This window comes from Mixophyes fleayi, chromosome 4 (assembly GCF_038048845.1).
Source record: "Mixophyes fleayi isolate aMixFle1 chromosome 4, aMixFle1.hap1, whole genome shotgun sequence".
NCBI classification, from domain to species: domain Eukaryota; kingdom Metazoa; phylum Chordata; class Amphibia; order Anura; family Limnodynastidae; genus Mixophyes; species Mixophyes fleayi.
Genome location: NC_134405.1, coordinates 25,237,730 through 25,259,081, shown reverse-complemented (window position 1 = coordinate 25,259,081; position 21,352 = coordinate 25,237,730). Strand labels below are relative to the sequence as shown.

Below are 21,352 nucleotides of genomic sequence, written 5' to 3'. Positions count from 1 at the left end.
AGCTAACAGTCACGATGAAACACAGCAGAGTTGAAGTGGTTTGAAGACTGTAGTGCACAGAGGCAGCGGATAGGAATCAGCTAACAGTCATGATGAAACACAGGAGAGTTGAAGTGGTTTGAAGACTGTAGTGCACGGAGGCAGCGGATAGGAATCAGCTAACAGTCACGATGAAACACAGCAGAGTAGAAGTGGTCTGGAAACCACAGGAATCAGCAGCGCTGAATACACGAGGAAACACAGGAACACCTTCAGAGGCTCATGGGGAATGAGACTCCAAGATCAGGCAACGTGGTATTGACCACAGGTGCTTAATATAGGGAGTGTTGCCTGATCTGCCAATTAAGTTAAAGGAACAGGTACTGAAGGTTTTGAAAGGGCTGCGCATGCGCAGACCCTCAGGATGGTGGACGGCCACGGTTCCTAAACATACGGGAAGAAGCACTCACAGTCTGGTGAGTGACAGTACCCCCCCTTTTAAAGGTGGGCACAGAACGCCTGGAACCGGGCTTGTCCGGATTTTTGGAATAAAACTTCTTAAGAAGAGCTGGGGCGTTGAGATCTTCAGCTTTGATCCATGAACGCTCCTCAGGACCAAAGCCCTTCCAATGAACGAGGAAACGGAGAACTCCTCGCGAAATTTTTGCGTCCAATACATGAGTAATCTCGAAATCTTCCTCCTGATGAACTTGAACTGGCTGAGGTGCTGAAGGAGGAGTCGAGAAACGGTTGATGATGAGAGGTTTGAGCAAGGACACATGGAAGGCATTGGAAATACGAAGGTTCTTAGGAAGTAGAAGTTTGACACAAACTGGATTTATCACTTGAATGATCCTATATGGACTAATAAAACGAGGAGCGAATTTCATAGATGGGACCTTCAAACGAATATTTTTGGTAGATAACCAGACACGATCTCCAATTTTTAGTGGTGGAATAGCCCGCCTCTTCTTATCTGCGAAAGACTTATATTTGGCAGATGTCTTCTTTAAACAGGTTTTGACCTGAGACCAGATATTTTTGAAGGTCTGACAAACAGTCTCTACAGCAGGAACTTGGGTGGGAGGGAGGGCAGGAAATTTCGGAAAAGACGGATGGTGACCGTAAACCACAAAGAATGGAGTTTTGGACGATGACTCATGGTACATGTTGTTATGGGCGAATTCAGCCCAAGGAAGCAATTCTACCCAGTTGTCTTGATTGGCTGATGAGAACATCCTTATAAAGGTCTCGAGATCTTGATTGACCCGTTCAGTTTGTCCGTTTGATTGCGGATGGTAAGAAGATGAGAGTGCTAATCGTATGCCCAAGGTTTTACAAAGGGCCCGCCAGAATCTGGAAACGAATTGTACTCCTCTATCTGACACAATCTCAGACGGACATCCATGGATACGAAAGATTTCCTTAACGAAATGTTCAGCCAGAGTAGACGAGGAAGGCAAACCAGACAAAGGGACAAAATGAGCCATTTTCGAAAATCTGTCTACCACTACCCAAATAGTATTACAATTTTTACTAGATGGCAGATCAGTAACAAAGTCCATACTAATATGGGTCTAGGGCTTGGACGGAATGGGTAGTGGTTGCAGCAACCCCGCTGGAGTTCTGCGGGAGGATTTAAACTGAGAACACAATTCACAAGAAGCAACAAACTCTTTGACGTCTCTCCTCATCGAGGGCCACCAGTAACTTCGAGAGAGAATCTCAAAGGTCTTGCGTACACCAGCATGTCCAGAAAAACGAGAAGAATGGAACCACGAAAGGATTTTCCTCCTAAGAGTAGGAGGCACGAGGGTCTTCCCAAATGGTAGCACTTTGGTGGAAGAAGCAGCCAGCGAGATACATTTGGGGTCTAGTATAGAATGGTTGGAAACCTCTTCAACGTCAGAGGACGTCACAAAAGCTCGAGATAGAGCGTCAGCTTTCTTGTTCTTGGCAGCTGGTTTGAAGGTTATGATTAATTCGAAACGGGAAAAGAAAAGAGACCATCTTGCTTGACGAGGATTCAAGCATTGGGCAGACTGTAGGTATGACAGGTTCTTATGATCCGTGAAAATCGTCACAGCGTGACGAGCTCCTTCCAATAAGTATCTCCACTCCTCTAATGCAACTTTGATAGCCAGCAACTCCTTGTCCCCGATCGTGTAATTTTTCTCTGCAGGCAGGAGACCCCGAGAGTAAAAGGCACAAGGATGGAATTTTTGTTGCTCCGAGCGTTGGGAGAGACTGGCTCCTAAGCCCACATTAGAGGCATCTACTTCTAGGAAGAAGGGAAGTGTCACATCAGGCTGTCGAAGAATGGGAGCAGAGGAGAAGGACTCTTTAAGAATTTGAAAGGCTTGGAGGGCCTCGGATGACCATTGCTTAGTATTGGCCCCTTTACGAGTCAGGGCCACAATAGGAGATGCAATGGACGAGAAGTCTTGAATGAAGCGTCTATAGTAATTGGCGAAACCTAAAAAACGCTGGATAGCACGAAGAGTAGTTGGCTGGGGCCAATGTAATACAGCATTTACCTTTTCTGGATCCATTTTTAGGCCAACTCCGGAAACAATATACCCCAAAAATGGAATCTGGGGCAACTCGAATGAACATTTTTCTAGTTTGCAGAATAATGAATTTTTCCGGAGTCTGGAAAGGACCTCTGCCACATGTTGGTGATGAGAAGGCAGGTCCTGTGAAAAGATCAATATGTCGTCCAGGTAGACAACGACACATACATATAACAAGTCCCGAAAGATCTCATTAACGAAGCCTTGGAAAACAGCGGGGGCATTGCACAACCCGAAAGGCATTACTAGATATTCATAATGCCCATCTCTGGTGTTGAACGCTGTCTTCCATTCGTCACCGGGACGGATTCTAATTAAATTATAGGCACCACGAAGATCCAACTTGGTAAAGATCCGAGCTCCCTTGATGCGATCAAATAACTCAGTGATCAACGGAATGGGATACCGATTCTTAATAGTAATGGCATTGAGTCCACGAAAATCTATGCAGGGGCGTAGTGATCCATCCTTCTTTTTTACGAAGAAGAACCCGGCTCCAGCGGGAGAGGTGGAAGGTCGAATAAACCCTCGCTGGAGATTCTCCTGTATGTACTCAGATGTGGCTTGAGTTTCAGGTAACGAAAGTGGATAGACCCGACCCCTAGGAGGAGTCTTGCCAGGTAGAAGATCGATCGGACAATCCCAAGAACGATAAGGAGGAAGACGTTCAGACTGAGCTTTATCAAAAACATCGGCAAATGAAGCATACTGAGGAGGGAGTCCCGGTAAGGAAGATGAGATGGAAGATTGCTGTACTTTAAGAGGAATGACTTGAGAAAGACAACGATGATGACATTCAGCTCCCCAAGACGTAACTTGAGGAGTGCGCCAGTCAATCTGGGGAGAATGACATTGAAGCCATGGAAGGCCTAAGACAATCGGACTTGTAACAGGAAGAATTAAAAACGAAATCTCTTCATGGTGTAGCACACCAATCTGAAGCGTTACTGGAGACGTACTCTGGGTGATGAGACCATTGATGAGACGTGATCCATCTATAGCAGTCACAGTAATCGGTGTTTTCAAAGTAATCACTGGTAGGGACCATTGATTCACTAGGGATTTAGAAATGAAATTTCCTGCTGCTCCAGAATCAATCAGTGCCTGAGACTCAAAGGATTTGGTAGCAAAGGAAATCGTAACATCAAAAGCGCAGACTTTTAATTTCGTAGAAGATGGAGAGGACTCCAGGGACCCTAACTTCACCTCTCCAGAACTAGTTAGGGCCTGGCATTTCCCGATTTCTTAGGGCAAGAACTGAGCATATGTGTGGAATCAGCACAATAGATACAAAGTCTATTCTTTACTCTTCGTTTCCTCTCTTCTAAAAATAATTTGGAACGTCCTATCTCCATGGGAATCACGGAAGGTGAAGCTGGACGAAATTGAGGGGTTGAGCGAAGAGGTGCTTTAACTGAAGTTGTTTTCTCAGATTCTCTTTCACGAAACCTCATGTCTACACGATGGCAAAGAGAGATCAAATCTTCTAATGACGTAGGAAGCTCTTGGGTAGTCAGTGCATCTTTAATTTTATCGGAGAGCCCCTGCCAGAAGGCGGCAATTAATGCTTCAGTGTTCCACTGAAGTTCAGAGGCTAATATCTTAAATTGAATGACGTACTGGCCTACTGTATGAGAACCCTGACGTAAACGAAGAATGCTGTAAGCAGCGGAGGTCACACGACCTGGTTCATCGAACACACTTCGGAACGTAGAAATGAATTTGGCACTATCTTGTAATACAGGATCGTTTCTCTCCCACAGAGGGGAGGCCCAAGCCAGAGCTTGTCCAGAAAACAATGAGATAAGATAGGCCACTCTGGAACGATGGGTAGAAAAATTTTGAGGTTGGAGCTCAAAATGAACTGAACATTGGTTGAGAAAACCCCTACAAGTTTTGGGGTCTCCATCGTACTTTGACGGAGTAGGCAGGTGAAGCGTGGGAGCTGTAGACACCTGGGATGGCACTGGGGAAACGGAGGAAAGCACAGGAGCTTCAACATTAGCTGTAACAGGCTGTCCAGATGGTCCTTGGGAGGCTAACGACTGGTAGCATTGAAGTAACAGCTGTTGGCGAGCATCCTGTTGCTCCACACGGGTGACCAGATGCTGCAGCATCTCTTTGGCTGTAGGTTCCGTATCTGGGTCTGTCATGGCCTGATCTTACTGTCACGGGCACTAGGAGTCTTTACCCAGGGATCACCAGGTGGTAAGCTTACCAGAGCAGTATAGGTGATAATATGGTACTCTGGTAGCAGGGTGATCACGGAACAGGAGACAGCAGATGATAGAGATGCTCAGGAAAGTCTATGACTAGCAGCACTGGTAATATATATGTAGTAATACACGAGGAACTGTATGGACAAAGGACACGTGAGGGTAGTCAGTGGTCTGCGGTAGCAAGTTGTACCACTGCTATAGTGAGGGGGAATGTCCAACAGAAACGAGGAGGTGATGAGAGTCAGCGGTCTGCGGTTAGCAAGTTGTACCGCTGTCTGGGTGAAGGAATGGAATCCAAGTGGAGGTATCCGGGGAGTCAGTGGTCTGCGTTAGCAAGTTGTACCACTGCTATGTGAGAGGATACTGGAACAGGTGACACAGGAAACAGGGATCAGTGGTCTGCCTCTAGCAAGTTGTACCACTGAATATATATGTGAGGAGGAGCACGGGGAGAGACTGCAATACAGAGGATACACGGGCACCTTGAACTTGATTCACAATGACATGCACAATATAGTAATGACTGAACAGCACTGCAATAATAGAAAGTCACAGAAACTATCCGGGCAAAAGATAACACAGTCAATGATGGCAATAGTCTCAGCGGATAGTAAACTCCAGAGGAGAACAACTCAGTCCAGCAAGATATGCAATACACCAGCACAGTCAATGAGAAGTATGCATACCGTGGTTCAGGAGCAGGCTGTCAGACAGGAGTGCAGAGATACCTGAACGACTGGAGGCCGGCAGGATGCGAAGTCCCAGAAGAGTGAAGCGGTAATCAAGTAGGTGCAGCGCACAGGTAGGTAGACCAGCAGGGGAACAAATACTCGGGAAGCAGTAGTATGTAGAACTGGACTCCTGGAGGACCCTGAAGAGTAGCGATGGTCTAGACGAGATGAAAGCAGTGAGGCGCAGATCCGATGCAGACTGGCGAGTAGAGACCAGCCGGAACACTGAGAAGCACGGAGAGCGGATCAGCTGTTGTAGACACGAGTAGAACTGAGGAGTAGCAGCCAGCAGGACTCTGCAGGTACACGGAGGTAGCGGATAGCAACCAGCAGGTGCAGCCACGATGAAACACGGGAGAGCAGAGCTGAGCTGGAACTGTTGAGCACGGAGAGCAGCGGATAGGAATCAGTTGTAGCAGTCTCGAGGAAACACGGGAGAGTTGAGATGAGCTGAAGACTGACGCGCACGGAGGCAGCAGATAGGAATCAGCCAAACAGTCACGATGAAACACAGGAGGGTTGAAGTGGTCTGAGGACTGTAGTGCACGGAGGCAGCGGATAGGAATCAGCTAACAGTCACGATGAAACGCAGCAGAGTTGAAGTGGTTTGAAGACTGTAGTGCACGGAGGCAGCGGATAGGAATCAGCTAACAGTCACAATGACACACAGCAGAGTTGAAGTGGTCTGAAGACTGTAGTGCACGGAGGCAGCGGATAGGAATCAGCTAACAGTCACGATGAAACACAGCAGAGTTGAAGTGGTTTGAAGACTGTAGTGCACGGAGGCAGCGGATAGGAATCAGCTAAACAGTCACGATGAAACACAGCAGAGTTGAAGTGGTCTGGAAACCACAGGAGTGGAAGTGGTCTGGAAACCACAGGAATCAGCAGCGCTGAATACACGAGGAAACACAGGAACACCTTCAGAGGCTCATGGGGAATGAGACTCCAAGATCAGGCAACGTGGTATTGACCACAGGTGCTTAATATAGGGAGTGTTGCCTAATCTGCCAATTAAGTTAAAGGAACAGGTACTGAAGGTTTTGAAAGGGCTGCGCATGCGCAGACCCTCAGGATGGTGGACGGCCACGGTTCCTAAACATACGGGAAGAAGCACTCACAGTCTGGTGAGTGACAATATGTTAAGCTGACCAACTCAAGGAAAAGTCTTCCCATTCTGGTCAGTCCTAACATGATGAAATGCTTTTTTTTATCTAGTCTAATGGCTTACCTGGAGCTATATAAATAAATGTTGTTGATGATGATGATGATGTTGTGTCTCCTCCGCCATAAAGGTCACAGTTTAAGGGATATCACTGTCCAGCGAGTTTACACACACATACATATACAGTTAGCACTACAAACATCACTGTTCTTGTATTAGGAATTATTAAGGAGCGGAAAACATACCAAGGAAGGACTCAACTGTCCATGTGATAGAAAGCCTTAAATATGATAGACCAACCACTTTTTTGATTGAAAAAGTAGCTTTATTTGTATAAAGTACAAAAAACACAGGTGATACATTACATTCAAGTGTACACAGTACACAATACACCGTAAAACATAATCATGCATACATTTTAGCACAATACAAGGTATAAAGTACAAGATATAACATCCTACACTATACATCAAGTACTGCACTAACCATTCAAACTTTAAACAATATCACATTACAATAAAACAACAGTGGATGTGAGGGGGAGGTAGGTGAGAGGGGTAGGGTGGGGGAGTCACGAGCAAAAAGTTTTATTGAGGACGGACCCAAAGGGAAGGGTTCATAAATAGACATGACATTCAATAATACTTTAAACTGTGATGGGTTAATGGATTGGAGGGGGTAAGGGAGGGGAAGCACAACCCAAACATTTTAGTGAAAAAAACACACAGTGGGGAGAAGGAGAAGAGGGAGACAACAATCAATCGTCGTCTTCCTCTTCCTCAGGACTGTCAAGGGTGTTATAGTCTCTTAGCAGCCTGCGACAGTCCTGGATGGTCATCTTCTCCCGCTTCAAGATGAGGCGATTCCTGGCAAGCCACATAGCGTCCTTAAAACAGTTTATAAGGCGCCAGGTCTCCTGGATTTCCCCAACGGTGTGAGTCCACACTGTCCTTAAGTTCATGTTCCAGGGCATCCAACAGTGCCTGTGCAGTGGGGCAGTTCCAAAAAATATGCTGAGCTGTTTCCCTTCTGGTGGTGCAAAAGGGGCAGTAAACATATCTGCACACGTTCCAGGAGTGCATGAATGTCCTGAGAGGCAGACCCACCTGGATAACAATCCATGCAATGTCCTTATGTCTATTAGTTAGCCTCTTAGAGGCCACCATCTCCCAGACGTGTTTGGCCATTGCAACAGGGAGTCCTGGAACAGACTCCATAACGTCCTTCACTCTGATGATCTTGTGGATAGATTTAGGCTTCCACAAGTCTGGCTTAAGTCCCTCCTGATAGTGCTCCCTCACAAATTGTCCAACATCCAGGTAGAACCAAGGTGTAGTCCAGTTGTAAGGGAAGGAGCTGTCCCACTTGTCCCAACCAAGGGATTTCCCAGCAGAGCAAAAGTTCTTTTCAAGAAGTGTCCTGCGGATGCAGTTACAAACAAAGAAGGCCCACAGCATGGTGGGGATATTGGGGATCCCTTTCCCACCTTTTAGGGGCTCCTTGTACATAACTGACCGCTTCACTCTGTCCATTTTGGAGCCCCAGATGAAGTGAAAGACTGTCCTTGTGATGATCTTACAGACGGCAGCAAGAGGTGGCCAAGCTTGGGCCGTGTACTGCAAAACCGGTATGATCTCGTTGCTCTGCAACAGTGCTTTCCCTTCGATGGTAAGGTCTCTGAGGCTTCACAGTCCAATTTTCTCTCTTCCCAACACTTCAGGGCCGCCTTCTCTCCACCAAACCAAACTCCAAGGATTTTGATGAAGTCTGGCTTGATAGTGAAGGGGAATGCAGCGGGGGATGACAGGTGCCACTGACCAAACAGCATCGCCTCTGAATTCCTGCAGTTGACCTTTGCCCCTGAAGCTTGGCCGAAGTTCTCGCAGGTCTGGACGAGTGCTGCCAACGAAGGCTGATCAGCGCAAAAGACAGTGACGTCGTCCATGTAGAGCGAACACTTGGCCCGTAGACGGTCTGGACCCGGTGCGGTGATGCCCCTTATCTCTGGATTCTGCCTGATGCACATCGCAAAGTGCTCTATACAACAGACAAAAAGAAGAGGCTGTGAGTCAAGAAATCTGCTGTTTATTGAAAAATGTACCCAAGTAATTCCAGAAGTCTCATAGTTTTTTGAGATACTGACTCTTACATACAAGGTCCTCGTCAACGCCACTGCACCCTACATCTCCACACTCCTATCTATTCATGCTCCGTCCCACCCTCTCCGATCAGCCAATGACCGTCGCCTCTCTTCCCCCCGATCACTTCCTCCCACGCGCGTATCCAAGACTTCGCCCGCGCTGCCCCCCTCCACTGGAACAAGCTCCCTCCCTCCCTCCATCAAAACTTCCCCTAATCTGTCCAGTTTCAAACGGGCTTTAAAAACCTACCTTTTTCTTAAAGCCTTCCAGTCTCCCACTTAACATCCTACCTTATCTTCTGCCTCTCCCCCTTCTTTCCCCTTCCCTGCCTCTGTCCCCTTACTCTCCCTCTCTCCCCTGCGTTTCTCTGTCTGTCCACTCCTCCCCTTAGATTGTACGCTCCTCTGAGCAGGGCCATCTCTCCTCCTGTTTCCACCACTTCTAACTCTGCTCTCCAGCTACTTAGCCCTCCTCCTCGAGGACCCTCCACCCCCCCGTCCCCTCTCACTCCCTCCTCCCCCCTCTGGGGGTCTCCCTGTCTTCCGCGCCCTCTTTCTTGGGCCCCGTCATTTGCGGATCCTCCCTCCCCCTCCCCCCGCCCTCTCTAGTTGTGCATTGAACTCACTGAGTTACTGTGCTTAGTGTTTACTGTACTGTGCTGTCTCACCTTGTATTGTAATTCGTTTGTCCCTGTACGGCGCTACGGACACCTTCTGGCGCCCTATAAATAAAAATGAATAATAATAATAATAATAATTTTCCCCAAGGTGTATGGCCTAAAAAGCAGCTCCGGCATGTTGTGGGGATGGATTTTGTAATCTGTGCAGCGCTGTGAACACCTTGTGGCCACATATAAATTAAAGCTAATAATAACAACACCATGACTGTCCTAAGTATTGAGTCATGGTGGAATCCTCAAGTTCTGCTGAATTATGATAATCTTTGCGCATATGATATTTGTGAAGGCTGTTAGTAGATCTTTTATATTAGACAATCTGTGCATTCATGTTCTTATCATTCACCAATATTCCTGATCATGATCTAATTAATTTTAAATGGATCATTGTTGGCCATTGTGGTCATCTTGGGTAAATATACTCTGCGATACCAAACAAGTTATCCTGTATTGGAGGAGATATATCAGAGTGTGTGGCCAGCTTTAAAAAGACAGAGAAATGTTCTGTTTCCAAAAATGGTTCTAAGGGGCCCTGAAAGTTTTGGTCTAGGAAACTTCTTAATATATTGGTTAGAACTTCTGAACATGTGTCTATGTCACTTTGCAGTTTTACACTCACTTGATGTTCACATGGTTCTGTCAGTTCCTTGTGTTCAGGTCACACGTTACTGAACCACAGAGAAGTGTGTCAAGTGTGGAGAGACGAGAGTAACAGTTAACAATTGGCCACACTCCACACTAGTCATAAGATTTTATTTTATAGAATTTCATGGAATTTCATGGAATTTATCGGAGTGTGTGGGGTTTTGCTAGGCACAATTGACTGTTTTATCATCAAAATAGAAATTGACCCCGACGTGATTTGAACACGCAACCTTCTGATCTGGAGTCAGACGCGCTACCGTTGCGCCACGAGGTCACTTGTAGCACTGCATGCTTTAAAACATTGTGGCACTTTACTGCTGTATGTCACACCTTAACTCAACTGGCTTGTTGTAAATCAGCGGAGGCGGACGCATTTTAAGATCTGGTAAACTCTGTAAATGTGCAGAAATAAGCTATTTTTCAATGCTCATTTGTTAAGACTCGACAGAAAATGATATGAATAGTATCATTTATAGATCAGTTTCTTTTTCTAAATACTATGGTAGAAATATCTGATATTCATCTCTTTTAACTAAACATAAACACATGCAAGCATTGGTGGTTCAGTGGTAGAATTCTCGCCTGCCACGCGGGAGGCCCGGGTTCGATTCCCGGCCAATGCAGCAAATGTCTTTTCTTACGTCTTTATTTATATTAATATTTGCAAATAAGCCAACTGATAATGTATATATTTTACTTACATTTTGCAATACAATTTATAGTAGAGTAGTTTAGTGCACAGTGCACATGAATGGGCTATGGAATGTTGCCACATCATCCATTCCTCAAGCTGTGTAACTTTATCCTTACAGCTGAGCATTAGGTTTTGGAAAACTTTCTTAGCTAAAATCACCAAAGCGAGTAGATAATATGAACCAGTTTTTTTGCTATCAATTTCTGTTCATATATATCTTCAAACTGGCAATATTTGATGTATATGAAAAAACAATGAATACTTTTTGTGCTCTTGTGTAAGTCTAGAAAATGCAAATGACAACTAAGGACTAGATTTACTAAACTGCAGGTTTGAAAAAGTGTGGATGTTGCCTATAGCAACCAATCAGATTCTAGTTTTCATTTATTTAGTACATTCTACAAAATGACAGCTAGAATCTGATTGGTTGCTATAGGCAACATCTCCACTTTTTCAAACCTGCAGTTTAGTAAATATACCCCCAAGTGTGATCAGTTTTCTCCCTATACAATTGAACTTTCAATAGTTTTTAATCAAAAATAGCATGACGGCGATGATAACATATTTTTTTTCTAACCGTTAGTTTTTAATGAGTGTTCTAAAGATTTTTGGGGTAGAGAAAACAAAGAAGGATGGGAACAAACACAATCCACAATACTGCATTACTGTGTCACTAAATTGTATAGGGAGGGTGGGAGGTTATGCTTCCTTTTGTATTTCACGTAATTATATTAAAGTACGGTATTAATTTGTGTCAACTTCTTCATACATGAAACCATTTCAACCCATGCTGTCAACATGTAGCACTTTTAGTCTGAATTCTCTCAGAAGACTAATTAAAGGAAAACTCAGATTAAATGCTTTCTCCAGGTCCACCAAACGACTTGTGCTGAGGAGGTAGGACTCAGTACCCAAACCCAGGGCCGTCTTTCCCATAGGGCACAATGGGCAGGTGCCCGGGGGCCCTGCAGCCCAGGGGGGCCCGTCGGAGGAAGTAAAAAAAAAAAAAACCTGGAAAAAGAAAAGAAGAAAATACTTACCGTGCAGTGCATGTCGGGCGTGATGTCATCACGTCCGCCCGACATCCATTGCGGAGTGCGACAGAGGAGGAGACGAGGGAGGGAGCCGGATCGCCAGCTGACAGCACGGTAAGTATTTTCTTCTTTTGTTTTTCCAGGTTTTTTTTTTTTTTGGCTTCCTCCGACGGGCCCATATATATAATCATTTTTTTTTTTTGTATATACAGGGGCCCCGGTGCACTGCTGTGCCCGGGGGCCCAAGATGGTCTTAAGAGGGCCCTGCCCAAACCCAAAGCCAACACATTGGGTGTCTGCCCCCATATATGCTGTCCCGCTGGTCCTCATCTCACCTTGTGTGGAGCAGGGGCGACGTGACATCTTCCTCTCTTGGGAGTTGGGCTGTGATATCATAGACTGGTGCCCACTCCCCAGCCCATTACCAACATGGAGGTCCAGCAGCCGTTGGCTTCACTGTTAGGAAGCTGTCAGTTGCTCCATGTCAGCAGCCAGTATATAGCCAAGGGCCGCTACATTGAGAATAAACACAATAAATGAGTGACATTATGTCCTAATTCCAAAGCAGAGGAGCATGGTCTGACTATGTAATAGGGATGATGCAAATCTCGACAGTCTGTTGGAGAATCTGTTTGTTATTGTGTACTGGGGGGTAGTTTATAAAATTTACTTTTTTTTTCCTATTTCTTCTTGGTGTGATTAGTTTGGTCCCCTAATTCAGTGAACTCCACTGTTCGCTCCCATATGAATGATAGCAACGCTGCAGCTAGATCTGTGTTATGTTTAGAGATGGTCACTGACCCCCGTGTTTTGGTTTTGGATTCGGTTTTGGATCTGGATTACCGTCGTGTTTTGGTTTTGGTTTTGGTTTTGCAAAACCGCCATTGCGTGTTTTGGTTTTGGTTTTGGTTTTGTTTGGTTTTGTTTTGCTATTTTTTGGGAAAATCCATGTTTTTGGGCCTAAATTAACCCAATTTAGTGCTCCAACTGTTTTAGAGACAAGTAATCTAATTGTTGAGGTAATAAATCATCCAAAAAAACAGTTTAATTCTTCGTTGGTAGGCCTATTCTACACACAAAACAGATTGTCTTCCTCTCCATCTATGCATATTGGCAATGCAGCCATCGTCTTTGAATGTATATTACACCCTACACTTATAGTTAAATATGTAAAGAAATGGAAAAAGCCAGTTTGGTTTCTGTCTCTCAAGGCACCCCTCCACTTGTATAAAATACTAAAAAATTCAGCCATTATAGACTGTACAATATTAATTGACATGGAGAAAGACAGTTTGGGGTCACTCTGTCTCTCTAGGCCCCCCTCCACTTGTATAAAATACCAAAAAATTCAGCCATTATAGACTGTACAATATTAATTGACATGGAAAAAGCCAGTTTGGTTTCTGTCTCTCTAGGCCCCCCTCCACTTGTATAAAATACCCAAAAATTCAGCCATTATAGACTGTACAATATTATGAAAAATGGACAAAGCCAGTTTAGGGTCACTCTGTCTATGACACCCTACCCTTAAGGATAAATTGCCCTAACAGCAGCCTTTCAAGATGGTATGTGATATGGAAATGCCACAAGTTTCTTTCCTCTTTGGGGGTAGATTGCTCCCTACACTTACATAGAAAGTTTTAAAAAGATGTTATCGTCATCATCTTCAGCTTCATCCTCACCCTCATCAGTGTGTACGTCATCATCACAGACTATCAATTCATCGCCGCTTGAATCCGCCATTAGAGAACAGTCAGTGCTTGGATGTCTTGGATGGTGAAGGCCTTCCTCGTGGAAGATGTAGTTCATTTTTATAAACATCATTTTCTCCACATTTTTGGGAAGTAACCTTCTACGGCGATCACTGACTAAGTTTCCTGCTGTGCTGAACACTCGTTCAGAGTACACACTGGAGGGTGGGCAGCTTAGGTATTGCAAAGCAAGTTTGTACATGGGTTTCCAAATGGCCTGCTTTTCTTCCCAGTAAGGAAAGGGACTGTCTGACATTTCCATATCAACTACCTCTTGAAAGTAATCCTCCACCATCCTTTGCATGTTTATACTCATATTGGATGGAGTTATGGGCAAAGTGACACATTTTTTTGAAAAATCCTTCAAACCAGCCCAGATGTTAAATTGTTCTGGTCTGCCCCCTGTGTCTTCCCTGCTTCTTTTTTGGAAATTTAATTTTTTACGAGCAACAGCTTGAGAAAGTGAAGGAGGACACGTCGTCAAGCCGAGGCCCAGTTCAGCGGCCAACTTGCTGAGCAATAGCTCCTTGCAAAAGTTCACATCTCGCTCATTTACAAGTAAAGACTCAATGTAGGTTTTAAACCTTGGATCAAGCACAGTGGCCAAAACGTACTGATCCGAGTTCAAGATCTTAATAACTCGAGGATCATTGTGAAGCGAATTAAGTACTTGATCGACAAGGCCAACATACTTTGCTGAATTGCTTGCTTTCAGCTCCTCCTTCATTTTCTCAAGCTGCTTTTCCAATAGTCTAATTAAAGGAATGACTTGGCTCAAACTAGCAGAGTCAGCACTGACCTCACATGTCACAACTTCAAATGGTTTCAGCACCTTGCACAGCACTGAAAGGATTCCCCACTGTGCAAGAGTGAAATACATCCCCCCTCCTTTCCCAATGTCATGACTTGTGCAATATGCTTGGATGGCTTTGCGCTGTTCCTCCATCCTCTGAAGCATGTACAGGGTGGAATTCCACCGAGTTACCACCTCTTGCTTAAGTTGGTGGCAGGGCAAGTTAAACTGCTCTTGGAGCTGCTGTAATCTCCTACATGCTGTGGCTGAATGCCTGAAATGGCCTGAAATTTTACGGGCCACCGAAAGCATCTCCTGCACCTCACGGTTATTTCGTAGGAAGCTCTGCACCACCAAGTTGATGGTGTGAGCAAAACAGGGAATATGTTGGAAATCACCCAGCTGTAATGCTCGCACTATATTGTTGGCGTTATCTGAAATGACATACCCTGGGGAGAGTCCGAGTGGTATAAGCCATGCATCAATCACATCTCTCAGTTTGCGTAACAAATTGTCAGCCGTATGCCTGTTAGTGAAGCCGGTGATACAAAGAGTGGCCTGCCTGTGACAAATGTTACGTAGTGGTGTACATGCTGCTGCTGTTCCTGCTGGTGAAGGTGAATGACCAACCCAGTGGGCTGTCACAGTCATATAGTCTTTGGTTTGGCCACTTCCACTTGTCCACATATCTGTGGTTAAGTGAACAGTGGGCAGAATGGCATTTTTCAGCGCAATCTCTACATTTTTACACACTTTTTGGTATAGTTGTGGAATAGCTTTACGGGAGAAATGGTGTCGCGATGGAATTCTGTAACGCGGACACAAAACCTCAATTAACTGTGAAAAACCAGCTGCGTTTATTGTGGAGATTGGACGCAGATCTAACACTAACATTGCAGCCATGGCGTCTGTGATTCGCTTGGCGACTGGGTGACTGCTGTCATATTTGCTTCCCCTCGCAAATGATTGTTTCACAGTTAATTGCTGAAATGTAGGACTGCTCATTTTATTCACCTGCCTCTGGGATGACGATTCACCCCCAGCAGCAGCAACAGCAGCAGCAGGACTAACGCTTTCTTCAGAGGAATCAATAATAGTGCCGGAGTCATCCAGCCTTAAGTGGGATGCCGGGCTAACTCCGAGCGCTACTGAGGATATTGATGAGGATGGTGTGGTGGGTGTATTTTGTAGCCGTCGGTATGTCGGTGAGCGGAGGGTCTTAGCTGATGAGGGAGTGCTTGTAGTCTTTTGGGAAGAACTTTCAGCTTTTCCCAACACTTTGCCATGAACTCTCGTTAAATGGCGTAACATAGACGAGGTTCCAAGATGGTTAAGGTCCCTCCCTCGACTGACTGTGGCTTCACATACACTACAAATGGCTATACAATTGTTGTCTGGATTTGGGTAGAAATAATTCCACACATAAGAAGTGGATTTTTTTGTTTTATGCCCAGGCATGACAATGGCCTTTTTCTTGTCACGTGCCAGAACTGCTGCCACTGGTGCAGGACTTACACAAACAACCTCATCCTCATCAACATCCTCATTAGCGCCCTCGTCGCCTACACAAATCTCCCCCTCATCCTCTTCTAATTCCAAAGTGGCATCCTCAATTTGGGTATCACCGGCTACACTCGGGCTATTAAGGCACACATCAGCAGAATGCTCACGATTAGACATCCCACTGTTGGATGGACTCTCCACAGGGATTGTTGTCATTTGTGAATCAGAGCAAATATTCTCCTGTAATGCCTCACTGTTATCTTGCAGCTCAGCTTTGACGCGTAACAGTAGTTGTGCACCAATTGTAGGCTGGGTAACTTTTTGGGATCTGCCACTAATAGCCAAAGGTGAAGGCCTCATTCTCTCTTTGCCACTGCGTGTGTAGAATGGCATGCTTGCAATTTTTTTTTTATCGTCACTTAACTTTTGCTCAGTTACACTTCTTTTTCGCTTCAATACAGTAAATTTTTTTTTGCTTTTTGTTTTTTGCACTAATTTGAAAACACTCTGTTGTTTGACATCGCCTTGGCCAGATGACGTACTGGGAACACTAACATCAGGACTGGTGACAGAACCTGGTTGCTCATTTAGATCATATGTGGACTGCTTTGAATCCATTCTGAGCGCAAACCACTGGGGAGTGCTAAAAATTATTTAGTAGATTCTGCTGACAGTTATGACTTTTGACAGCCAGAAATATTAATGCACAATTAGGGAGGACACCCCAAAAGCACTGAGGAGTGCTAAAAATTATTTAGTAGATACTGCTGACAGATATGACTTTTGACAGCCAGAAATATTAATGCACAATTAGGGAGGACACCCCAAAAACACTGAGGAGTGCTAAAAATTATTTAGTAGATACTGCTGACAGATATGACTTTTGACAGCCAGAAATATTAATGCACAATTAGGGAGGACACCCCAAAAACACTGAGGAGTGCTAAAAATTATTTAGTAGATACTGCTGACAGATATGACTTTTGACAGCCAGAAATATTAATGCACAATTAGGGAGGACACCCCAAAAACACTGAGGAGTGCTAAAAATTATTTAGTAGATACTGCTGACAGATATGACTTTTGACAGCCAGAAATATTAATGCACAATTAGGGAGGACACCCCAAAAACACTGAGGAGTGCTAAAAATTATTTAGTAGATACTGCTGACAGATATGACTTTTGACAGCCAGAAATATTAATGCACAATTAGGGAGGACACCCCAAAAGCACTGAGGAGTGCTACAAATTATTTAGTAGATACTGCTGACAGATATGACTTTTGACAGCCAGAAATATTAATGCACAATTAGGGAGGACACCCCAAAAACACTGAGGAGTGCTAAAAATTATTTAGTAGATACTGCTGACAGATATGACTTTTGACAGCCAGAAATATTAATGCACAATTAGGGAGGACACCCCAAAAGCACTGAGGAGTGCTACAAATTATTTAGTAGATACTGCTGACAGATATGACTTTTGACAGCCAGAAATATTAATGCACAATTAGGGAGGACACCCCAAAAACACTGAGGAGTGCTACAAATTATTTAGTAGATACTGCTGACAGATATGACTTTTGACAGCCAGAAATATTAATGCACAATTAGGGAGGACACCCCAAAAACACTGAGGAGTGCTAAAAATTATTTAGTAGATACTGCTGACAGATATGACTTTTGACAGCCAGAAATATTAATGCACAATTAGGGAGGACACCCCAAAAGCACTGAGGAGTGCTACAAATTATTTAGTAGATACTGCTGACAGATATGACTTTTGACAGCCAGAAATATTAATGCACAATTAGGGAGGACACCCCAAAAACACTGAGGAGTGCTAAAAATTATTTAGTAGATACTGCTGACAGATATGACTTTTGACAGCCAGAAATATTAATGCACAATTAGGGAGGACACCCCAAAAACACTGAGGAGTGCTAAAAATTATTTAGTAGATACTGCTGACAGATATGACTTTTGACAGCCAGAAATATTAATGCACAATTAGGGAGGACACCCCAAAAGCACTGAGGAGTGCTACAAATTATTTAGTAGATACTGCTGACAGATATGACTTTTGACAGCCAGAAATATTAATGCACAATTAGGGAGGACACCCCAAAAACACTGAGGAGTGCTAAAAATTATTTAGTAGATACTGCTGACAGATATGACTTTTGACAGCCAGAAATATTAATGCACAATTAGGGAGGACACCCCAAAAGCACTGAGGTGTGCTACAAATTATTTAGTAGATACTGCTGACAGATATGACTTTTGACAGCCAGAAATATTAATGCACAATTATGGGGGACACCCCAAAAGCGCTGGGGAGTGCCAAATATGAAGAAAAAATAATAAACCTCTATCCTCCTCTCTGCACTAGCGATTTTGGTTAGAGCAATTGCAAGAACAATATTGTATTCTCTGTCCCTGCTCTAATTAGCCTATGACTACACCCTGCTCTCTCCCTCTGTCAAATGGCGATGGATTGCTGTGGAGGCGTGTATTTATAAAGTTGAAGTATCGCGAGAACCGAGTCCCGAGATCCGACGACGTCACAATGACGTTCGGCCTCGATTTGGATTCGGAATGGGCGGGAGAGTACCGAGCTGCTCAGCTCGGTACTCGGATACCCAAAGTTCGGGTGGGTTCGGTTCTCGGAGAACCGGACCCGCCCATCTCTAGTTATGTTATCGAGCCATCTTCGTCTACTGGGAAATGAGGAGGAATATTGGCCACTTGTAGTCCTGAATGAAAAAAGACGCATTGTGGCTTTGTCCTGAGGGAGGATTGTGTATCATATGATGATGTAGTACATTGCCAGCAGAAACAGATAGGTGGGACTGTCTCATCTATTCTCTGGTTACTCAGGCCCATATTAACTGGCTAAAGGTGAGGTGCTTCCAGTGACTAGTTACGTTAGTATAGAAAGGTTGTATGTGATTAGAGCTGTAATGGAGAGTGCATGTCCTCTCACCAACTCAAACTCAGTCTTTCAAAAACAGAGCTAATAACAATCTCACCAGCCAGCCAACATGTGTTACCTACTTGACATTTCTATTGCCAACATGACAATAAGTCCTACTGCACAAGCTCGCTGCCATCATTTGTGATGTTGACTCAAAACGATATCGAAATCCTGTTACATACATCTCGTACAAGACACTGCAAAAACTTTCGTTCATGCACTCATCATCTCCCGCATTGTCTATTGCAATTCCCTCCTTACTGGTCTTCCCAGAATCAGACTCTCACTCCTACAATCTATTTTGCACGCAGTGACTAAATTGATATTCCTTGCAAATTATTGTTCCACAACTGATCCTCTCCGTCAGTCTCTACATTAGTTGTCTGTTTTTTACCGAATCCAATATATAATACTTTTTCTAACCTACAAGGCTAGCAATAAAACTGCACCAACGTACATCTCTTTACTTGTTTCAAAATATCTCCCAACTCGATATCTCCATTCTGCACAAGATCTACGTCTCTCATCCACATTCATTACCTGCTCCAATTCCTGGTAACAGGACTTTTTCAGTCTGCATCCACTTCGTGGAATTCCCTCCGTCGCACAATAAGACTCTCCTCTAGTCTTCAAACTTTTAAGCGTTCTCTGAAATCCCACCTCTCAGGCAAGCTTATAATATTCCTCATCCACTGTTTTAACCTCCCTAGGGTACCGTATTACCATCCTTTACACAATTCACCCAAAACAACAATCCTCTGACCCCCTGACCAACATTATTGTGTGACAGGATCATATAGCTCATTAAGCACTTTCTACCTTTGCAACCTGACTAATATGCAATATGTAGCACTTAACCTCATATATCAAACTCCTACTGTCCTATAAATTGTAAGCTTGTAAGTAGCGTCCTCTTACCTCCCTGTCCGTCTGTAATACCCAGTATTGTTTCATTACTGTGATTGATCCCAATTGTTTAGCCCTACAGAATATGTTGGAGCTATATAAATAAATGTTGATGATGATGACGATGATGATGTGTCTTCCCCGCCATAAAGGTCACAGTTTAAGGGATACCACTGTCCAGCGAGATTATATATATATATATTGTGACATAATCAGGGGAACAGGTACCATCTCCTGGGGGGGAGATGGCGACGAACAGCAGCAGTAAATCACACATGTCCAGAGGTTTCAGGTTAAAAGCAACACATAGTTTATTCACCAGCTTGCAAACAAAACAAAACATAAACAAAATCCTAGCTGTCTGGCTACTAGCTAATACATTTTAGCAATACCCTATCTCAGGTATTGGACCTTGTGTCCAAACACACACTTAACATATCATTGCTCACCACAGCAGTGTCTCAGAAGGCAACTCACCTCCTTCCCAGGTCTGAGACAATTATTGCATATTCTAGCTGCCTTTTTCACAGGCACCTCACAGGTGCATCTCTTGATTAGTCTGTTTAGAGACTGGGCTATATATATGGAGCCCACCCTTCTCTTTCTCCATACATAACACCAGGGACCCTTACCATGTTTTGTTAGTGCAGGGAAATACCCTGTGGGAAGCTTTACCCACACATCTACACATTCTCCCTGGTGTTTTAACATACACAATGCAGGAAGCCTGGGACACATACCTCTGCCATTTAGCCTTCTTCCAGTGACTCTGTCACAATATATGTAAAATAGGGATACTCTGCACTCTCCAAACACATAATTAATGCTGTACTAACTACTTATCTATATTAAAAACAGGGAATGTTAGTCCCACATATTGCAATATATGTTAAGCTGACCAACTCACGCCAAAGTCTTCCCAATCTGGTCAGTCCTAACATGATCAAATGCTATGCTATTTTATCTGGGCTTAAAGCTTAGCTGCACACAGCTTTTAAATTCAAGTGAGACCTGGGACTCACCTGATTGTTTAGCACTACAGACTATGCTGGATCTATATAAATACATGTTGTTGATGATGATGATGTTGTGTCTCCTCCGCCATAAAGATTACAGTTTAAGAGATATCACTGTCCAGCGAGATCACTAGAGATCACACACACACACACACACGTGGGGAAGTGCGGCAGAGGTTTGGTTAGTAGCCGTAAAATGGTATATCTAATGCAGGGGGGGAGTGGGGGAAGAATTTTACACCGTATTAAAGATCAAGGGGTAAATGTATGAATCTCCGGATTCTTCATCTCCGGCGTGTTCAGCCTCTTCAGCGCTTAAATTTAAAGCGGCGCTGAAGAGGCTGAACACGCCGGAGATGAAGAATCTGGAGATTCATACATTTACCCCCAGGTGATGGACATAGGAGGGTTTGTGTCACAGTAATTTGTCCAGGGAGTCTATACTGTATGGAAATTTGATGGAGTGTCATGCAATGTGGCCATAATACACTCCATATATTCTGGATCGTCTCTGACAGCGAGGGTGCAGCTGGCTGCTTCCAGCAGGCT

At 44.2% G+C, this 21,352-nt stretch overlaps 2 non-coding genes across 2 annotated transcripts; one reads left to right on the top strand and one right to left on the bottom strand.

Annotated features, from left to right (window-relative positions):
• Nucleotides 1-10,331: 10,331 nt before the first annotated feature.
• TRNAW-CCA (transfer RNA tryptophan (anticodon CCA)) lies at nucleotides 10,332-10,403 on the bottom strand. Its single transcript has one exon. It is a non-coding gene; the product is annotated as a tRNA-Trp (tRNA).
• Nucleotides 10,404-10,681: 278 nt separating this feature from the next.
• TRNAG-GCC (transfer RNA glycine (anticodon GCC)) lies at nucleotides 10,682-10,752 on the top strand. Its single transcript has one exon. It is a non-coding gene; the product is annotated as a tRNA-Gly (tRNA).
• Nucleotides 10,753-21,352: the final 10,600 nt, after the last annotated feature.